This window comes from Protopterus annectens, chromosome 7.part0 (assembly GCF_019279795.1).
Source record: "Protopterus annectens isolate FY-2018-M chromosome 7.part0, PAN1.0, whole genome shotgun sequence".
NCBI classification, from domain to species: Eukaryota; Metazoa; Chordata; order Ceratodontiformes; family Protopteridae; genus Protopterus; species Protopterus annectens.
The window spans coordinates 1,513,404,048-1,513,422,414 of NC_056739.1; the positions used below are offsets into that span (position 1 = coordinate 1,513,404,048).

The window sequence follows — 18,367 nt, forward strand, 5'->3', positions numbered from 1 at the left end:
CTTTAATGTGGAATTGTTCAGATGATTTCTCTTCTGCATAGATTGTTTGTATTGAGTGATATTGGTGGATTGTAATGACAGAAGTCTGAGTACCTTTTATGGTTGGAATTTTTTGAAATGGGTAGTTTTGTCATTATTGGTTTATATATTTTGTTTCTTTGCTTATTAAAAAAATGCTTACAACTACAAATGTAAAACACATTCTAACAAGTGGTGCTGTTATTACCTAAGGAATATAATTTAATGCAATCAGGAAGTTGAATCAAAGAACAAATACATGTATGCACGGCCATAAAAATGTGTGCAAGGAGTCTGTTTTGAAAACAGCCCAAATGTAAACTTAATCCTCCACTGACCAGATGCATTTTCTATAAATATGAGTTTTCATGCAGTTTCAGTGGCAGAGAATTTTACTGTTCATGCCAAGCCTGTTTTCATTTCAAGATTGTATTGTTTATCAAATGGCTATCTGTGTTTGTGCTATTCTAGCTTAAGCTTCTGTACACAGGGAGGAGAGAGGTTGCTATTCTACTTTCCTGAGCTGTAAGGTTTGCTCGCCTACCCAGAGTAAATTAAACTGTTTAGATTAACCTAAACAAGCCTTTGAACAAAGGCACATAGGCTTCTATTTTCTGAAGACATGACTTTTATAGTAAAGTATGTGTGAAGGAGCAACAGATAAAGCAGGTTTATTAAAGGAAATTTCCATCTTCACTTGCAGTTTAAACTACATTACAAGGTATAATTTCTTCTATGCATTTAAATAATTAAAGGAAATGACTGGACTGGCTTTTTTGGGGAGTGAATGACTGGAGTGTTTTTTTTGGGGGGGAGTGACCTACCTGTGGGCGTGGCTTGTAGGGGTGTTTCATGAGTATATGGGTGGGGCTTAAGAGACGCCGGAGCACTACTTCGCCTAGGGTGCCATATCAGCTAAGGCCGGCCCTGAAAGCCATGCTTTCAAAGTTATAAAAGACTTAAATGCTGTTACAGTTTATTTCTATCATTGGTAGTACATGAAGCAAACAATCACCATGCACTATGAAGAATAATTATATTCAGATATTTCCCATCATAACTTTTGTCATGTGCTCTTGACAAGGATGTAAGATTTCATCTCTCAGGCTTCACTGCGCTCAAAAGGTAACCTTCTCAACATCCATGTCATGAATGTGGTGAGGAAAATCAGAAAGAAAGGACAACCCAAACAATGACTACAATTCTTGTTAAGCAAAAATAATAAAACATAAGCTCGCAGCAGCTTTTGAACCAACTGCAAATTTTCTGTCCTTCTTCTGACATAAAAGTGAAATCCAACTACAATCTCTTACACCGTACAGCTACATGACAATGGGTACTAATTAGCATAACTAATACAAATTAATCAGTCATGCTTGCTCCTAAATATTAAAAATGCATGTATAAAATAAATAAATAAATAAATAAAATATTTAATAGCTTTTTTCAACTTTCTTTTACACAAATGAGGTATTAATGAAACTGATTTATATAAACCAAAATCAGCAGTGCTGTTTAATCTTGTATGCTACCTTTCTTAACATATCAGCAATATCTTTGTTTAATTACTCCATATACATACTTTGTCAAAACTTGTTATGCAAATGACTTAAAAGCAGTGTAGGTTTTGAAATTTAGCCATATTTCACAAAGCCATTAGTATTAACACCCAGCTCACCTGCATAAACACGTTCTGTCATGCATCTTTTCAGTATGCATTCATTTGTACCAACATAGCAGAGAACAATAGAATACACTAACCACCTAGTGACTGGTGGTAAGAGTTCCAGGCCCAAGTGGACATGGGGACCAATAAGCACAACTTAAAAGTAAACTTAATTTGAAGGGAATGCACTAGTAGCAAGCAAACTGCTCAGTTATGTACAGTCTGCAGTAGTTCAGAACCTTTTATCAAACTGACGTACACAAACTTGTTTCTTCTTGACCCATGAACAGTGTTATTCCAAGAGAAAATGTCCAAGTAAGCACAAGATGATTTATTCTTACTAGATGGGCTTCATCAGATCTACATAATCTTTCTAAACAATGCCTTTTCTAAGCTCTTTATATATATTGTTCTATTAAAAGGCTAATGCAAAAGTAGCAGATTCTCAAAAGCAATTGATCCATCTGCAAAATATTTGGAACAGGGCCTAGCTTTGTCCTTAAAAGAGTATAAAAACATGAGATATTTCACTCAGAAGACTGAGGAGGATGTGCAGGACATGCCCACACCAGCTGCATACTGTTGAGACAGAAAAGGATGTAAGTTCTAGTAACTACTGGCAATAAGAACTATTTCAACTGCCCAAACACAAACAGAAAGTTAATCAGCAGGACAAGGGAGAACTGTAATGGTAACTTTGTTATGTACAGAACAAACTGTTCCAAATGTAAAGCCTTCTGAATAGACAAAACCATGTATCCACTGGAAAGCATTTTTTATGGATAACGTAATCAGGTTAACTTTTTTTTTTTTATCCCTAAGTATGCATAATAAAGCCTATAAATAAAATAGCATACCTACTGCCATATATTTACACTCTGACACTCTGGTTTCTAATATACCTGTAGATATTAATCCTTATTCTATTTAATTTGTACTTTTAGTCTTATAACGGTGGTGGTGCTGCGGTAGCGTTGTCACCTCACAGTAAGACACTGTCCGGTTCGATTCTCAGCTAGAGTGTCTTTTGCGTGGAGACATGCATGAATGGGTGTACCTTCATTGAAGGTTGTGCGTCAGGGCTGGTAACTCACCACATAAAAATCCACTACCAATCATTAGCAGACCGGACTTCCACTGTGGCGACCCCTAACCGGGAAAAGCCAAAAGATACAGCACGTCTTATATCTGTTAAAAGTGACCCCATGCATGCACATTGTCTGTGATAAATACACTTTAATATGGATTCATCACTCAGAAAGTTTTGTCTTTTACTTTAGCACATTTAAAAAATACTAGAAAAGATTTTTATGGTAAACCACTCCTATGAACAACACATCCTTATGTTTCAATTTAAAATATGACTTTCCTGTCTGTAATTGTAGTCCAGCTGATATTACTTTAAAGAACAAGCTTTTAGCAACCATTTTCATTTATCTAACCTCTTCCACTAATCTTTTATCTGTTTAATTATAGTATTCTAGATGTATTCCATTCTATACTATGCTAAATCACCCTGACCACCCCGTATCAAAGTCCTTTGTCCAGCTTTAGTTTGTAGAGCCATCAAGCTTATGGATCTTACACAGTGGGGTCCCCTCTGCTATGCAATTCTCCAGGGCCTCCTAATATTGTATATCAAGTGACTCCATCTGATATAAACTCTGTTCATTTTTACCATGTTTTTATTTTACTTCTGTTATCATTTATCTTTAGCATTTTTCTAGCTTTTCAGTGTATACATTCATTTATAGATTTGCTCACTACAACTTCAAATTAAGACACTGGTCTGATGCCAGAAGGTAGAACTATTTTTGATTACCGGCAAAAAAGAAAAAACAAAACAAGCAACTGCACCAAAGTTCTGGAATCTGAAGTGTAATCATTTATTTTATGAATTTCTTGTAATCTCTGAAATATGCATACTCCAATGTTTAGCTAAAAAATGCAAAATCTGTTTTATATTTTTATTTTATTTTTTGTAATTTGTTTTGTAAAAACTAATAATACATTATAAGCTCGTCATTCTCAGATACTAGTTAGAAAATGCATTGTTGAGAAAGATGCAGCAGGTCTGACATCCCCTGTAATCTGGGAAAAATGATCATCTGGTGCCTACTTGGACATTTTTTCTGTACTAATAAAGCTTTTCATGGATCATGAAGAAATGAGCCTGTAGAAATAATTTTGGAAAAAATACTGAATGAGTTTAAAGTCTGCAAATTGTTCTTAACTTGAGTGATTTGCCTGGTCCTCATGCATTTTCACTGAATTGAGTTTATTTTTGAGCTGTACAACAAGAAAACAGCTCAGAAAATGCAAACATAAATTACTCTTTGTCTTGTTCAGTCTTGCAACTCACATAAAATTATTTTTCATACCTGTTGGAATGTTGGAAAGAAGTGTTACCATCAACATAATCATATATTACATTTAAACAAGGAAACATGCCATCCTCATTAGCATTTACATCATTGTCCTTCTCAAGTAATGCCTTTAAATGTTTTTCTGTCTATAACTAAAAAATTGACAATCAACAATCCACTTCATAACTTGATTTCTTCTACTACTACTACTACTACCCATTCTTGTGAACAATCTTTTCTACTTCATGTGTATAAAAACACATTTAATCTTGTTAGACTTTCTGGCGGGTCTATATTATAACGTCGAACTCACAGGAGTCCGAACACTGTAATATCGTACCCATATGTTCAAAATGTGAAAATAGCAAAGCCATAGAACACTGATTTTTTTTCCCAGAGAAAAAAAAATTGGTGGGCCATTTTCACGACTTTGCTATTTCCTCCACTGTGGTGCGATCTTGGAGTTGGTATATTTAAGTAGCCCCCCACATTAGTATAAGTTTAAAGTGTACGTGTTTTTTTTTTTTTTTGTGCCGGAACAGCCATTTTTTCCCCAAGGGAAAAAAATCACTTTTCTGTGTTTTCGTTCATTTTGGATTTTGAACTTCCTGGTTCGATATTACATCATTCGAACTCCTGTGTGTTTGATGATGTAAGATAGACCCTTTATGGCACATCCCATGATGTGATAGCAAACGTTTTGTTTTATGCTGCTGTACAGCCAACATATGATACTGCCCTGATTTGCATAAGCCTTTATTACATTTCTTTATGCAATACTGCAATGAGAAGTCCATATAAAATAAATCATTCATATTCTTCTTAAAAATATTCACTAAAAACATCAAGCCACTCTCAGTAAACTGTTTATGGAGAATATTACATTTAAAGGGAAACAGATGAGTACTTTTAAAATGCAATACATTTGTTAGAGACAACTGGATTCTTATATAGGTAACTATGAATCTCATTAAACATATTAGATTTATAAACAGATACATCCAAGAGAGTGATCTGTCCTCATATAAGTCAACATCTGTTTTCCACTTGTTGCAAAGGATTGAATCTATGAGCTGTTAGTAAGCTTCCTCCTTTAGCCCAGGGTTTGATTCCATCGGTCTCCATTTGTCTTCTGTACGTACAACATATTCAGAGCCATACAGAATATTTGAGATTTGATGCAGATGATATTTTGAACTGGAAAGAGTATTGTTAGAAAGTAAAATTAGAGGTCTGCAGTCTTGAATGATTATGCCATTTTCAATTTCTATTTAAAGAGAAAACAGTTAAAACTTTACGTGATGAATAATTGGATTATTACATTGTATTTATAGTAATGTTTTGTTAATTTTCATTTCAGTGTGATGAAGTCTCCATCATGGACAATAGTGCAAGAGAGTGATTAAAGATTTCCCATTATTTCGTGGTTGTTAGTTTTACTTTACAAATATTTGCATTGTAAAAGAAGAAAAAAGATAGAAGGTGAGAGTTACTTTAGATAATTCATTTAAGCAAGCTGCTTTGTAAGGATTAGCTGACTAGAATATATAGCAAGCACAATGCTGCTGAAACAGAGCAATTATGCAAATGCACTTCATAGGGTTCAAATCCTTGAGCTGACAGTATTTGTAAAATGAAGTTGATTCATCCAGAAATATGTATCTACAGCATTAAAAACTTGGAGGTAATTGTAAAAAAGAAATGAACACATTTGCTAATGATACCTTTCACTACTGAGGTATGGGGTATTGGTACAATTACTTCAAAAGGCACAATCCCTGCAGTTAATGTCGTCTGAAATTGGTAGAATGAAAAATACAAGAGGAAACGAGGGCCTCCAACAAAGATATGGATGGATTGTGGGAGAGAAGACATGTGACGGTCAGTTATGACTGCTGAAGAAGGTGTGAGAGTGACAGTGAAATGAGATAGAGGTGGTGACAGTTGATGCAACATCCCAACCTCATGTTGAAAATGGGGAAAAAGGTTTTATATCAGATTACTGAGTGCTCAAAAAGTGAAATGTCATATGTTTGAAGTCATATAATTTACTTTCCCAAAACTCAAAGCTGATATATTGACATTACAGTACATTAGAGATCAGGGAATTTGCTCTTTTCCCCACTATAGTACAACCTAGGAGCTGGTATACATAATTTGTATTTGTGTGTGTGTGTGTGTGTGTGTGTGTGTGTGTGTGTGTGTGTGTGTGTGTGTGTGTGTGTGTGTGTGTGTGTGAGTGAGCATCTTGTGCATTGGTACAGTTATGGAAAGGTTTTTTTTTTTTTTTCCATAAGGTATTGTCTATCATTTGAATTAGGGGGTAGCAGCAGGATTAGTAAAGTGTCCATCCTTATTCATGTATTCTAACCCTAACCCTGCCCCTAACCCAAACTATGCACACTACTTTATAAAAAAAGAATCCCTAACATATCACTAGTCAGAGAAAAATATGTCTAAAGATGTTGACAGGTTTTGGGGGATTACTTTTTTATAAATCAGAAAAGGAAATCCATTGGTTTTGTTTCAATATTTTTTATTTTGATCTTAGTTACTTTGCGCAAATAGACATGGCTTTAGATTACACATAATAATTATATCCCTCTAGCTATGTCTATATCTATATCTATATCTATATCAATATCTATAAAGACAGATGGGTAGATAGACAGAGATATACATCTTTATTAATGTTCCAGAAACAGATTTGTGTCCTATATAAATATCCACTCAATTTTCTGTTACTTCATGTTAAAAACACAATTAGGTTCATTATTTTCTTAGACAAATTTCTGAGTCTTCATTGCTCTGCCATTGTCACCTTCTTGCAAGCTACTGCTTTTGATCTATATTCATGATTGCATGGATAGGATTCTGTGTTGGTCGCAATATTTTAAGTTCACTTCCACTATTATTCCACACAGAGTCTACACTATTTTATTGTTGTAACTTGTGAGCCCTTAATCACCGCATAAGCCTTTTAGTATTATCCATATCTTTGACCAATTGCTATTTTTTCTTTAACTTCAGATTACAACTTCTTTGTTATTCAGATTTATAGTCATACTATGTCAGCCTTCCTTTGTTGCATTTTACAGTTTTATTTCGCACAGAATGACAGTTGCCTTACAGAAAACACTTCTAATTCAGCATACCCCTTTCAGCAATCAATATCACTGTTTGAAAAAAGCAAATTTCATGTTTTTTCTCTTTTAAATTCAGTTTATAAACTGTTTTGATTACAAAATGCACTGTGAATTCGAATAAGACAGGACTACTGTTAAAGTGACTACTACAACATACTTTAAATAGCTTTCAGGAGCACACAGCTCTTAGTGTTTGTTGTTAAGACTTTCTAATGGTCTCTGAGAAATTGGATTCCCATAAGATTTCTTGAATGACTGCACTAGAAGAAGAAGGAATGCACTTTCTGTACAGTAAATATACATTCTTGCATGAAAATACTTGCCAGATTCTGGGTAGGAAAATATTAGCAGTTGGCAAGTGCCAAGTACACCAGCAGAGGGCAGAGTAACTTAAAAAAGAATCCACACTAGCTTTCCTTACAGCTTCTGAAGCAGGGAATCTTTCAGAAGAAATCAAAAGCTAAATGGTGCCTGGCAAGAACAGATCTGATATTTATAAGAAGTGGGGTCTTTGTGTGCACAGTTCTGACAAGATTCTGGCACCCTTTCAAGGTAAGTTCTTTAAATTCAACCACTGACTTGTTAGATATATTTTAGAATGTAAAAGTTAAAACAGTGACCTTTTTTTTTTCTTTTGCACACGAAAGTTCCTCACAGTGTTAACTTACTCATATGCAAATCTTTCGTATTTGCTTAACAGAAAAGAAAGGCTGGCTAAATGCGAAACAGTGGTAAACAAAACAGGAGGATCAGGAATATTTTTCAGATGTTATGCAGCATGCAAGATTTTATGAAGTTATGATGAACTGTATGATAAAAGAAAGCAAAAAGTTACATTTATTATAATTATAACTGCAATGAAAGAGTAAATTACACTTTCAGTCATACACTGTATATTAACATAGTGAAAAGCTAAGCGGATGCAGTATAGAGAAACTAATGGAATTATCATGCTATGGAAATATCTTAGACATTGCACATCTTCATTAGTTTGCTAAAACGTGGCAGAAGAATATTGCATTTTCTGGCTGTGCTGGTATAGAAATGGACATGACTGTTATCTGCTTCCAGACAGAGTCAAATAATACTTATTCATTTTTTGCATGCTTAATATTCAGCCTCTTCATTTCATTTACTGTGCTAATCCATTCGTAATAATGTTCAAGTAATTTTTTTTTTTTTTTTTTTTTTTTTTTTTTTTTTTTTTAGACTAGCATACAGGTTGTTTGCAAAATGGCTAGTGACACCAGCTATGGTACTCTGTGATGTTTATTATATAATGCAGAAGTTACTTAACAGGCATATTTTGACTATTTCTGTTGTGTAACAGTTAGACTGCTTGAAAGCACTTGCATTTACATCATGAACTACAATATAGTTTAGATATCGGTATTATTTGCTTTTAGATTCCTTCATAATGTAATTCTGTGTATATGTAGCCCACTTTCGAGTGAGATTCAAATAATAAATGGCATATTCATGTCAGCATAGTTTTCCACTTAATGATAGCTGTTATTCTAAGCATAGAGGGAAAGTGCAACCACTTTTAAAACACTGAATATGTATTTCTCTATAAACCAACTTTGACTCTTGTTTCCCTACTTTGAAAACATTTTTTTTCTCAGATAAGAGGCTACTGAGTGAGGAAAATTTGTCTCAACAATGAAAATGACTATTTCTAACACTTCGATAAATCAATTGCATTCCCTGCTGTGATGTAACACATTACATAAGGATATGTCTGTATTCTTACTGAAGGATATGTCTGTATTCTTACTGTTTGACAAGGATCACATCCAGAGGTTTAGAACTTTTACATGAATGATACACATGTTTTTGCTTGATCACTATCTAAAGCAGTGACACGACAGCTTGTCAGGTCCTTGTACCAAAAATCTGGACTCTGCCTGCTGCATGCAACACAGAGAATGTTTTGTAGCACTGAGCAGCCATTGTATATAGTTTTAACGGTAACACAAACGAAGAAAAACGCTGAATTGCTTCACCACAAAACAAAAAATACAGCAGCCACTGAAAAAATAATTTATTCCTCTAGCGCCTCGGCCACAATTAGCCTTCAAGGAGTAACATACAGAATTTAAAAACAGTTTATATAGTCCCAGCTCCAATTAAATGAACAATTAAACAATTAAACAATTATATAAATAAATACAACTTTAAAGTAACACACAGCAATTCATATAATACTCTTCCAACAACATTCTGTGTTCAAGCCTATAGGCATCAATGTATTATATTTTAAAATAAACACCATTTCCTTTCTTAGAAGCATAAACTTATATGCTTCTTTATCATAACATTCCATTTTAATTTGTTCCAAAATAGTGGCTTTCAAACCCACTGGATATCCACCATGGTATTTATTAAAATGAAGAGCCAAAGGGCATATATAGGGTGTATATAGTTTTGTTTATAACAGGGTTACAGAGGGTGCAACTCACTACATAGACTTGTGTGGTAATAATAACCCTTGGGAGTAATGTAACTCATTCTACCCCAGCTTAAAACAACCATGTAATAGAATATCTGTGTCTGGGATCAACGTTTCATGGATGATATTTTAAATTAACACAGGCAGCCTCAGCTTCTTAGTAGACTAGTGTTTTCACTATAAACTTGTCCTATCTTCTAGTGCTTTGAATTTTAGCATACAGTGAGCATACAGAATGCACCCTGTATTTAAACAGTTTCCTCTCAAAGATTTGCTACACAGATGCATTATTTTCAGATTATTCCATTAAGAATTGTTTTAAGGATGCATGACATTCCATAAGGGCAGCAGTAGTTCCGCTGCTGTAACATTATATTAACATTGTATTCAAGAATGCTAGTTATGCCCCAACCAAATTTACAAATGTATCCAGTTAGAAATGTACCTTCAGATGTACTGCTGTTTATGTTGTTTAGTTTCAAACTGTTTGAATGTCCATGGAAGAGAGGAAATTTTACTCTGTGCTTCAGCTTATAGTTACTAAACGGGTTTTAGAGTTACAACTTCTAAGATCAAACCACAGACTGATGCTTACAAATATGCAAAGTATTTATGAATACTGTTGGTCTATCCATTAATAAACTATTATCTATGTAAATAAATGGGAATGAGTGACCGATCTGTTTCATTTGTTGAGGAAGTCACAGTCATGGCCATTTGATGTTTTATCTGTCTATAAATGTCTATAAATGTGTTAATTTAGTGTGATATTTTAGTAGGAGATTAGTAAAAAAAAAATGCAAGGTTTTATACTATTCTTGTGAAAATGAAAGGTTAAAAATTATGATGTCAAACAGAAACAAACATCACATGAAAATTACCATGACAGATAGAAGGGAGTTTATCCTAACCTCTAGTTGTGTAGTGTCCCTGGAGCTGTTTAGTTTCATGGCAGGCGTACAGTGAATGCAGCCCTTTCATGAAGTTTAAAGAGATTCTCCCATGAGAAACAACTTTTCTCTCTAATTAAATGAATGCAGTTCAACTCACTAACTTTTTTTCCCTCAAAACTGCATTTTACAGCACTGCTTTTATAGAAATGGCCAAGATGTTTTCTTGATCTGTCTTATAAGCAAAATTTTCCATTTTAATACAAACCAGTGATCAGCTGAAATATGTTTTTTATTCTGAACACAACTGATCATGTTACTATGTTTAGTGCAACTCTAATTTTGTACAGGTTTTCCCCTCAGTAATGCAATGTATATTCTATATTTAGTGTCTTAAGTAATGATTTCCTGTTTATTTTTTCATAACTAAAATAAATAATGTGTTTGACATTTAGCAGCTCTATCTCTTTTTCAGATATCAGCATTTTCATTAAATGTGTTTCTGTCTGTAGTAAATATAGTTGTATAAATCTCAACAAAATGGTATAGGTAAAAATGCGTATATGTTGAGAAGTTAGCTCTGCATTTCAGATTTATACCACAATATAAGAGCATATAAGCAGTAGTAAACAGTTATTATATTCTTAAATATAACTGTTTTGTTAAGGGTCCATATTTCAACACTGGTTCAATTTATGTCTTCGCAATTGAACTTTGGAATGTTGTTTCATCTGTGTTGCACATGCATGTTGCCTTGAACTGAGACACAATAGATGCCAAGATGTCATTTTTTTTTTCCTTGCCTTACTTTGCTTGGAGCAATTTGTCACAGACTGCACAATACAGTGCAACATACTCTTGTATATACTCTTGCATAAACAAGCAACTTTTGTTTTCTCCTGCACAACAACCCTAGTTGCAAATTAGTAGTGATCAGTATATAAGTATTAGTACTGAAAAAGCAAAGATCATTTCATTTTGTGTTCAAAAGGTTGTCAGGTTATACATGGAAGACATTTATGAAGCAAGCATATTTGCATGTGTTTCCAAGAACATCAGGTAATGCTTTTCCATCACAGCAGTCTAATCAGCTTAATGAAAAGTCTGTATGTTAGGGTTAAACTAGTCCTGGACCCAGAAAGTCTGTTCTTCAAATTTTCCCTTAGACCTTGCTCGTATTTCAGTAGTAGCACTAAAATCTGAATCCCTGTGACTAGCACTTGCTCTAGAACTGCTAGAAAGCAATAAAGAAGCCATAAATTAATACAAGCACATAAGCACTAAACAACCTAAAGTTGCAAGTACCTTGCCAAGATAAGGAAAACAGCTCTTGTACTTTACTAAAAATCACCTAACCAGGCATGTCCAAGGGTCAGCTTGTGGTGATTTCTCCTGTCCACCTGGTGAATCAGGGCATACTGGGGCAATGTAGCAATTGCCTCATGTACACAGACAACCCTCTCCTCCTACCATCAAATACTACAACCTGCGAGAGATGCAATTACATAGCCAAACTGGAAGCAAAGCTCTCTCCAGCCAAGACTGTGTTAGACAGTCAAAAGGAGAAGGTAAACATCTGCACTACACCTCAATCAACACATAGACCTACAAAACTCACACTATCAACATCCACACATAGTAACACGAAACCCACATATGCGGAGGCCCTTAACATTAACCTACCCAAGCAATGAGAACGTCTGAAGCTGAAACGCAAACAAACACTAATCACAACCAAAGCAACACACAGCTCACAACACCAGTGTGCCACCCAAAAACAGCCCCTAAGGCAAGACAACGTACCAAACACTTTACTCATAGGTGACTCTATAGTCAGGCACACTGATGTCCCACTTACTAGGCTGGACAAGGGGAAAATTACAGTCAGCTGCCTGTTGGGTGCCAGGATTTGTCACATAACTCATGTTGGTGTGAATGACCTGAGACGTACTTCCCTGGACTATATGAAAAGAGACATGGAGGAGCTCTCCGATCTTGTATCCCAGGCAGATATGACCCTAACCCTGAGAAGCAACCTGCCATCGCCCAGAATGATACCAAAGTACAAGGACAAAATGATTGACTTCAACAATTGTCTAAGCTTCTGGTGTCATTCTAAGGGGATCCAGTATCTGTCTGCCTGGGATGACATGATTGACAGACCACGATGCCTTGCCAAAAGATGGCCTGCACCTGTCAGCCTTGGGATTCCGGATACTGGCTAAGGCTCTTGCCACCACTATAGTGCCATTTTTAGGCAAGGTTCAAATGACAAATTCACCACTGTAACAGGTACAAGCAAGCAAAATCTCTGCGTAATCCTATTCAATGCTAGAAGTCTAAGCCTCAAAATGCATTCACTCGAGGCACTCCTTAAAATGGAGAACATTGATATCAGTGCAGTGACAGAGACCTGGTTCAAGGCTCCAGAGAGCACCCCTGCATTACCAGGCTATAATTCATACCACACCTTTTTGCCACCTAACCTGGACTGAAACACTAAAGGTGGAGGCGTGTCCATATTCATTAAGGATATCCACACCTCCAGGCTAGTTGCTCAGCATAATGCATCCGAGAGTATCCAAGTGCAACTAACTCTGGGCAAGACCACAATCCAAATTGTAACTTGCTACAGATCCCCCACCATGCCCCAAGATTTCCACTCCTCATTTCTTGATACACGGGAAAATATTAGGGTACAACTCAACACCCTAATAATGGCCGATTTCAATTACCCCCACCATTAACAGAGAAAACTACTCATGCACCAACACTTTTGCTCAATGTTTTCTGGAATTCATAAATTCCAATGCCTTGGATCAACTTATCCACACCCCCACCAGGGGCAGCAATATCCTAGACTTGATCATTACCAACATGGGCAACCGGTGTTCCACACCAGAGGTCAATTCGTCATTGGTCAGATCTGACCACAAGCTAATCAGCCTAGACATCCACATCCCGCTCCCACCCCCCATTAGGGAAACCACCATAAAATATTTCTCCAAAGCCAACTTCACGCTTCTTAAGACAGAAGTGGCAAACTTCACGACACCCATGCAGACGGACACTAGAGGTACGACTGCTGAATCCAAACAAATGCATATTTTAAGCAGTTACACGAGTGCATGGATCGTGCTATCCATAACAGAACCAAGATGCTATCCTCCAAAAAAAGGAAGCCAATCTGGTGGTCCCCTGCCATAAACAAACTCTACAACAAAAGAAAGAAACTGTTGCAAAAAAGAGCAAAATCTCATGACTGGAAGAACTCCCTGGTCAGCCTAAGAAGCCGAGATCCCTCATAAAATCCTCCAAAGCTATAGCTATGTCAGGAATCTCAATGGCAGCACTCACATCTGCTCTGAGTTACAGCAAAATGGCACTAAATATACAGACCCAACTGATATTGCCAACATCCTGGCAGATAGGTTCCGTGTTAACTTTACCCCCCCCCAACCCCCTAAATGGCCCATCTCTATACCGGAAGAATGCAAAGTTCCTGTAATCACGGCTGCACAGGTATAAAACACACTCTCTAAAGCCAAGAACACAGCATCCATGGGACCTGACAACATCCCAGGCTGCATTCTACATGAACTACAGTATGAACTGGCACCCCACCTAAGCACCATGTTCAATCATAGCCTCACCTCAGGCTTTGTGCCCACAGAATGGCACACAGCGATGGTTATCCCACTCCACAAAGGGAGAGCCACCACAGACCCCGGGAACTACCGCCCCATTAGCCTAACAAGCCTGGTCTGCAAGGCCATGAAACGTATCATCATGGAACTTATAAACAAAGACATTGGTGATCTCCAAACACTGGACCCCACACAGTTCAGGTTTGTAAAAGGCAAATTATGTCTCCTAAACCTGACTGACTTCTTTGAAGCAGTCACCAAAGCTGTAGACGAGGGTAAGCTGGTTCACACAGCCTATCTAGATCTCGCTAAGGCTTTTGACACCATCCCCCACTCTGGAATTATAGATAAACTCACTAAACTAGGTATAATCCCTTATGTCACAAGACAGGTTGCCAACTAGCTCACTGACAAAACCCACACTGTAAAAGTAGCAGACTCCAAATTCGACTTCAGACCAGTAACAAGTGGAGTACGACAGGGTTCAGTCCTGGGTCCTCTCCTGTTTGGTATCTACTTTTCTGAAGTACAGGCTAACACAGAAGGTCTTTGGCTAATGAAGTTCACAGATGACTGAAAACTAGGAGGCATAATTGCAATTCCTAACGTTGTGGACATCCTACAAAAGGGCCTCACTGAGCCAGATTCCTGGTGCCAAAGCCATGGCCTCAAGCTCAATGCCAAAAAATGCATTCTCACCCCCTTTGATAAAAACTCTGTACCCATGAGCTACCACATAGGTGGTATTCTACTTAACACCGAAAGTGTGATAAGAGACCTTGGGACACAGGTGGACAGTATTCGCTCCTTTGATAATCACATCACCACAGTAGTCAGGAAATCCTTCTACGCGGCACACCTCATCACAAAAGGTTTCTCATCCAGGAAAAAAGAGGTCATTGTTCTCCTCGACTCATCACTCATTAGACCCATTATAGAGTACAATGCTCCTTTTGATATGTACCTCACAAGACATCTACAACAACTGGAAAGGCCACAGAAACACCTCACAAAGAGGATTACTGGCCTCAAACAGATGCCCTATGCAGACCTTCTCAAAAACCTCCAGCTTTACTCCGTTGCATATCGCCTACTCAGAGGCGATCTCTGCCTAACATACAAAGCTATGTCAAACCCAGAGCTGTCAGACATGCTCCACTTAAAGAAATCCCAGTCCCTCCCAGCAACACGCTCTAGGGAACTAAACGTTGTCACCACAATAAACAGAATATGCTGGAGGGATAGATTCCTGTCCTAGAGACTTCCCATACTCTGGAACAAACTGCCTATCTATATCAAACAAAGCTCCAGATTAGCACTCTTCAAGAAAAATCTTGAAGATTGGATGGGAAATAGGAAATTCACCCCGGGGATCACCTCTGTGGCTCTGCTTGACAGGGGAACAGGAAAATAATTTTCTTGGTTGGCGAAAGTCAGGGTACCTTTATGGCAAGTCTTGTACAGGGCCTAGGGCCAATAGCGTAGTATCTACCTATGAAACTATGAACCTATGAAACATGCACATTATTATTTTAAAACTAAAACAATATATATATATATATATATATACACACACACACACACATACATACACACATACATACATACATACATACATACACACAAATATATATACATGTTAGTACTATATGAGATATTGTTGTACCCATTTTATCGCAAAGCAAAACATTTCTGCTTTTCAGTGCTTGTACAGTTTGTCAAATTTTGTAACCATCAAAATTCATTGTATCACCAATTGTATAATTCAAGGGTTTTTGCCCTTTTCAAGTTTGTTCGATCTTGGAACTAGAATATATAATTTCTGGGAGTGTTGGGGCAGAGCCCCCATGTTGGGGTATGTGTTGGGGTGAAGTCACCCATGTAAGATGCTGTTTTCTTGTTTAATTTTTTGCAATCACAAGTGTAACCTGTTGGTATACATTTGTAATTACTTTTCTGAAATGATGTTAGTGGTGATTAGTGGAAATTGTCAGTGAGTTTCTTAGATGTTGTATGCTTCAAGCAAACTCACTGACGATTATCCATTATAAACTCATAAATATATATATATATATATATATATATATATATATATATATGTATATATGTGTATGTATGTATATAAATATGTATATATATATATATATATATATATATATATATATATATATACATATATATATATATATATATATATATACATATATATATATATATATATATATATGTATGTATGTATATGTATGTTTAGAAATATATATGAGTATGTGAGTATGTATATATCTTTTGTGTATCAATATATATATATATATATATATATATATATATATATATATATATATATATATATATATATATGTGTGTGTGTACATGGGTGTGTGCCTATATATATATATATATATATATATATATATATATATATATATATGGGTCTACCTGATAACACCGACATGCCAAAACACCGACAACAAAATAACCAACACGACAAAACTGAAAAAAAAAAGAAAGTTCAAAAACACAAAACTGCACATGCAAGACAAACCACAATCCCGACAATCAGCAAAACAAATACCTTTCCCGAAAAACACAACACAAGCACACCAAAAACCTTACAAACCTACACTAAACCTTACATACACAACTATCTATGCACTAACCTTAACCTAAACTCTAACCCTAAGGTCCGTCACTATCGCACACTTACCTTATCCGCACCCTAACCCTAGCTCACTTAATACACCCCTAACCCTCAAGTCTGTCACTATCCCACACTTACCTTACCCACACCCTAACCCTAATTCACTTAACCCTTCCCTAAACCTAAAGTCCGTCACTATCGCACACTTACCTGACCCGCACCCTACCCTAACATTTGTCACTATCACTCACTTACTTTACCCACACCCTGACCCTAATGTCCATCCCTATCGCACACTTACCTTAACATGTCAGTGTTCTCAGCGTCGGGATTCTCAACTGTCGGTCTTCTCCATTGTCGATCTTCCAGTGTCAGTGTTCTCGTCATCGGCGTTTAGAAATTTCAGCGTTTTCAGGTAGACTCGTATATATATATATATATATATATTTATGTATATATATTTATATATATATATATATATATATATGTTATATATATATATATATATATATATATATATATATATATATATATATACATATATATATATATATATATATATACAGACAAACACACACACACATATGTATATATGGGTCTACTTCAAAACATCTAAAACCCATAGCATCGAATTTCATAACATTGAGACCAGAACATCTAAAACCTAAAACATCTAAAACCCATAACATCGAATTTCTTAACATCTTACACTACAAATCACAAGAAAATAGCATCCCCTTCACATATAACGACACCAAACTACCAAACAAACTTTTTACTACGTTTCTGCAGTGGAGCAAGCCCCCCTACACCCCCCCACACCACTGTAAATTAAATATACCAACTCCAAGATCACACTACAGTCGGAAAAAGTTAATTTCCTAACCCCACTGTATCAAGCCCCCCTGCAGAAACATAGTAAAAAGTGTTTGGTAGTTTGGTGTCGTTATATGTGGAGGGGATGCTATTTTCATGTGATTTGTAGTGTTAGATGTTATGTTATGTAATTTGATGTTATGGGTTTTAGATGTTTTGGGTTTTAGATGTTCTGGTCTCAATGTTATGAAATTAGAATTTATGGGTTTTAGATGTTTTGAAGGGGACCCGTATATATACATATATATATATATATATATATATATATATATATATATATATATACATACACACACACACACACACACACACACACACACACACACACATACACGCACGCACTCATACACACACAGACACACACACACATATATATATATGGGTCTACTTCTAATGACCGAAACGCCGATTCGCCGACAGTGAAATCACCGACGCCAGAAACCCGACAACACACAAACCCGACAACGTGAAACACCGAACACCATAACACCGACACACTACACGTAAACAACACAGTACACTACAACACATATCCACTAGCCCTAACCCAAACCCTAACCCTAAGGTCCGACACTACCGCACACTCTCCCTACCTGCACCCTAACCCTAACTCACTTACACACCCCGAACCCCAAGCTCCGACACTACCGCATACTCTCCCTACCTGC

General features: G+C 36.3%; 1 protein-coding gene across 3 annotated transcripts in view; it reads left to right on the forward strand.

The window, feature by feature from the left end:
- The first annotated feature begins 7,661 nt into the window (after window positions 1–7,661).
- Window positions 7,662–18,367, forward strand: part of LOC122807100 (histamine H1 receptor-like) — a 903,201-nt gene continuing 892,495 nt past the window's right edge. For 2 of the 3 annotated variants that reach the window (XM_044078050.1, XM_044078051.1), the window contains exon 1: window positions 7,662–7,748. The gene's annotated coding sequence lies outside the window, so the exon portion shown is untranslated. The remainder of the gene's footprint in view (window positions 7,749–18,367) is intronic. The other variant, XM_044078052.1, reaches the window with a different exon arrangement.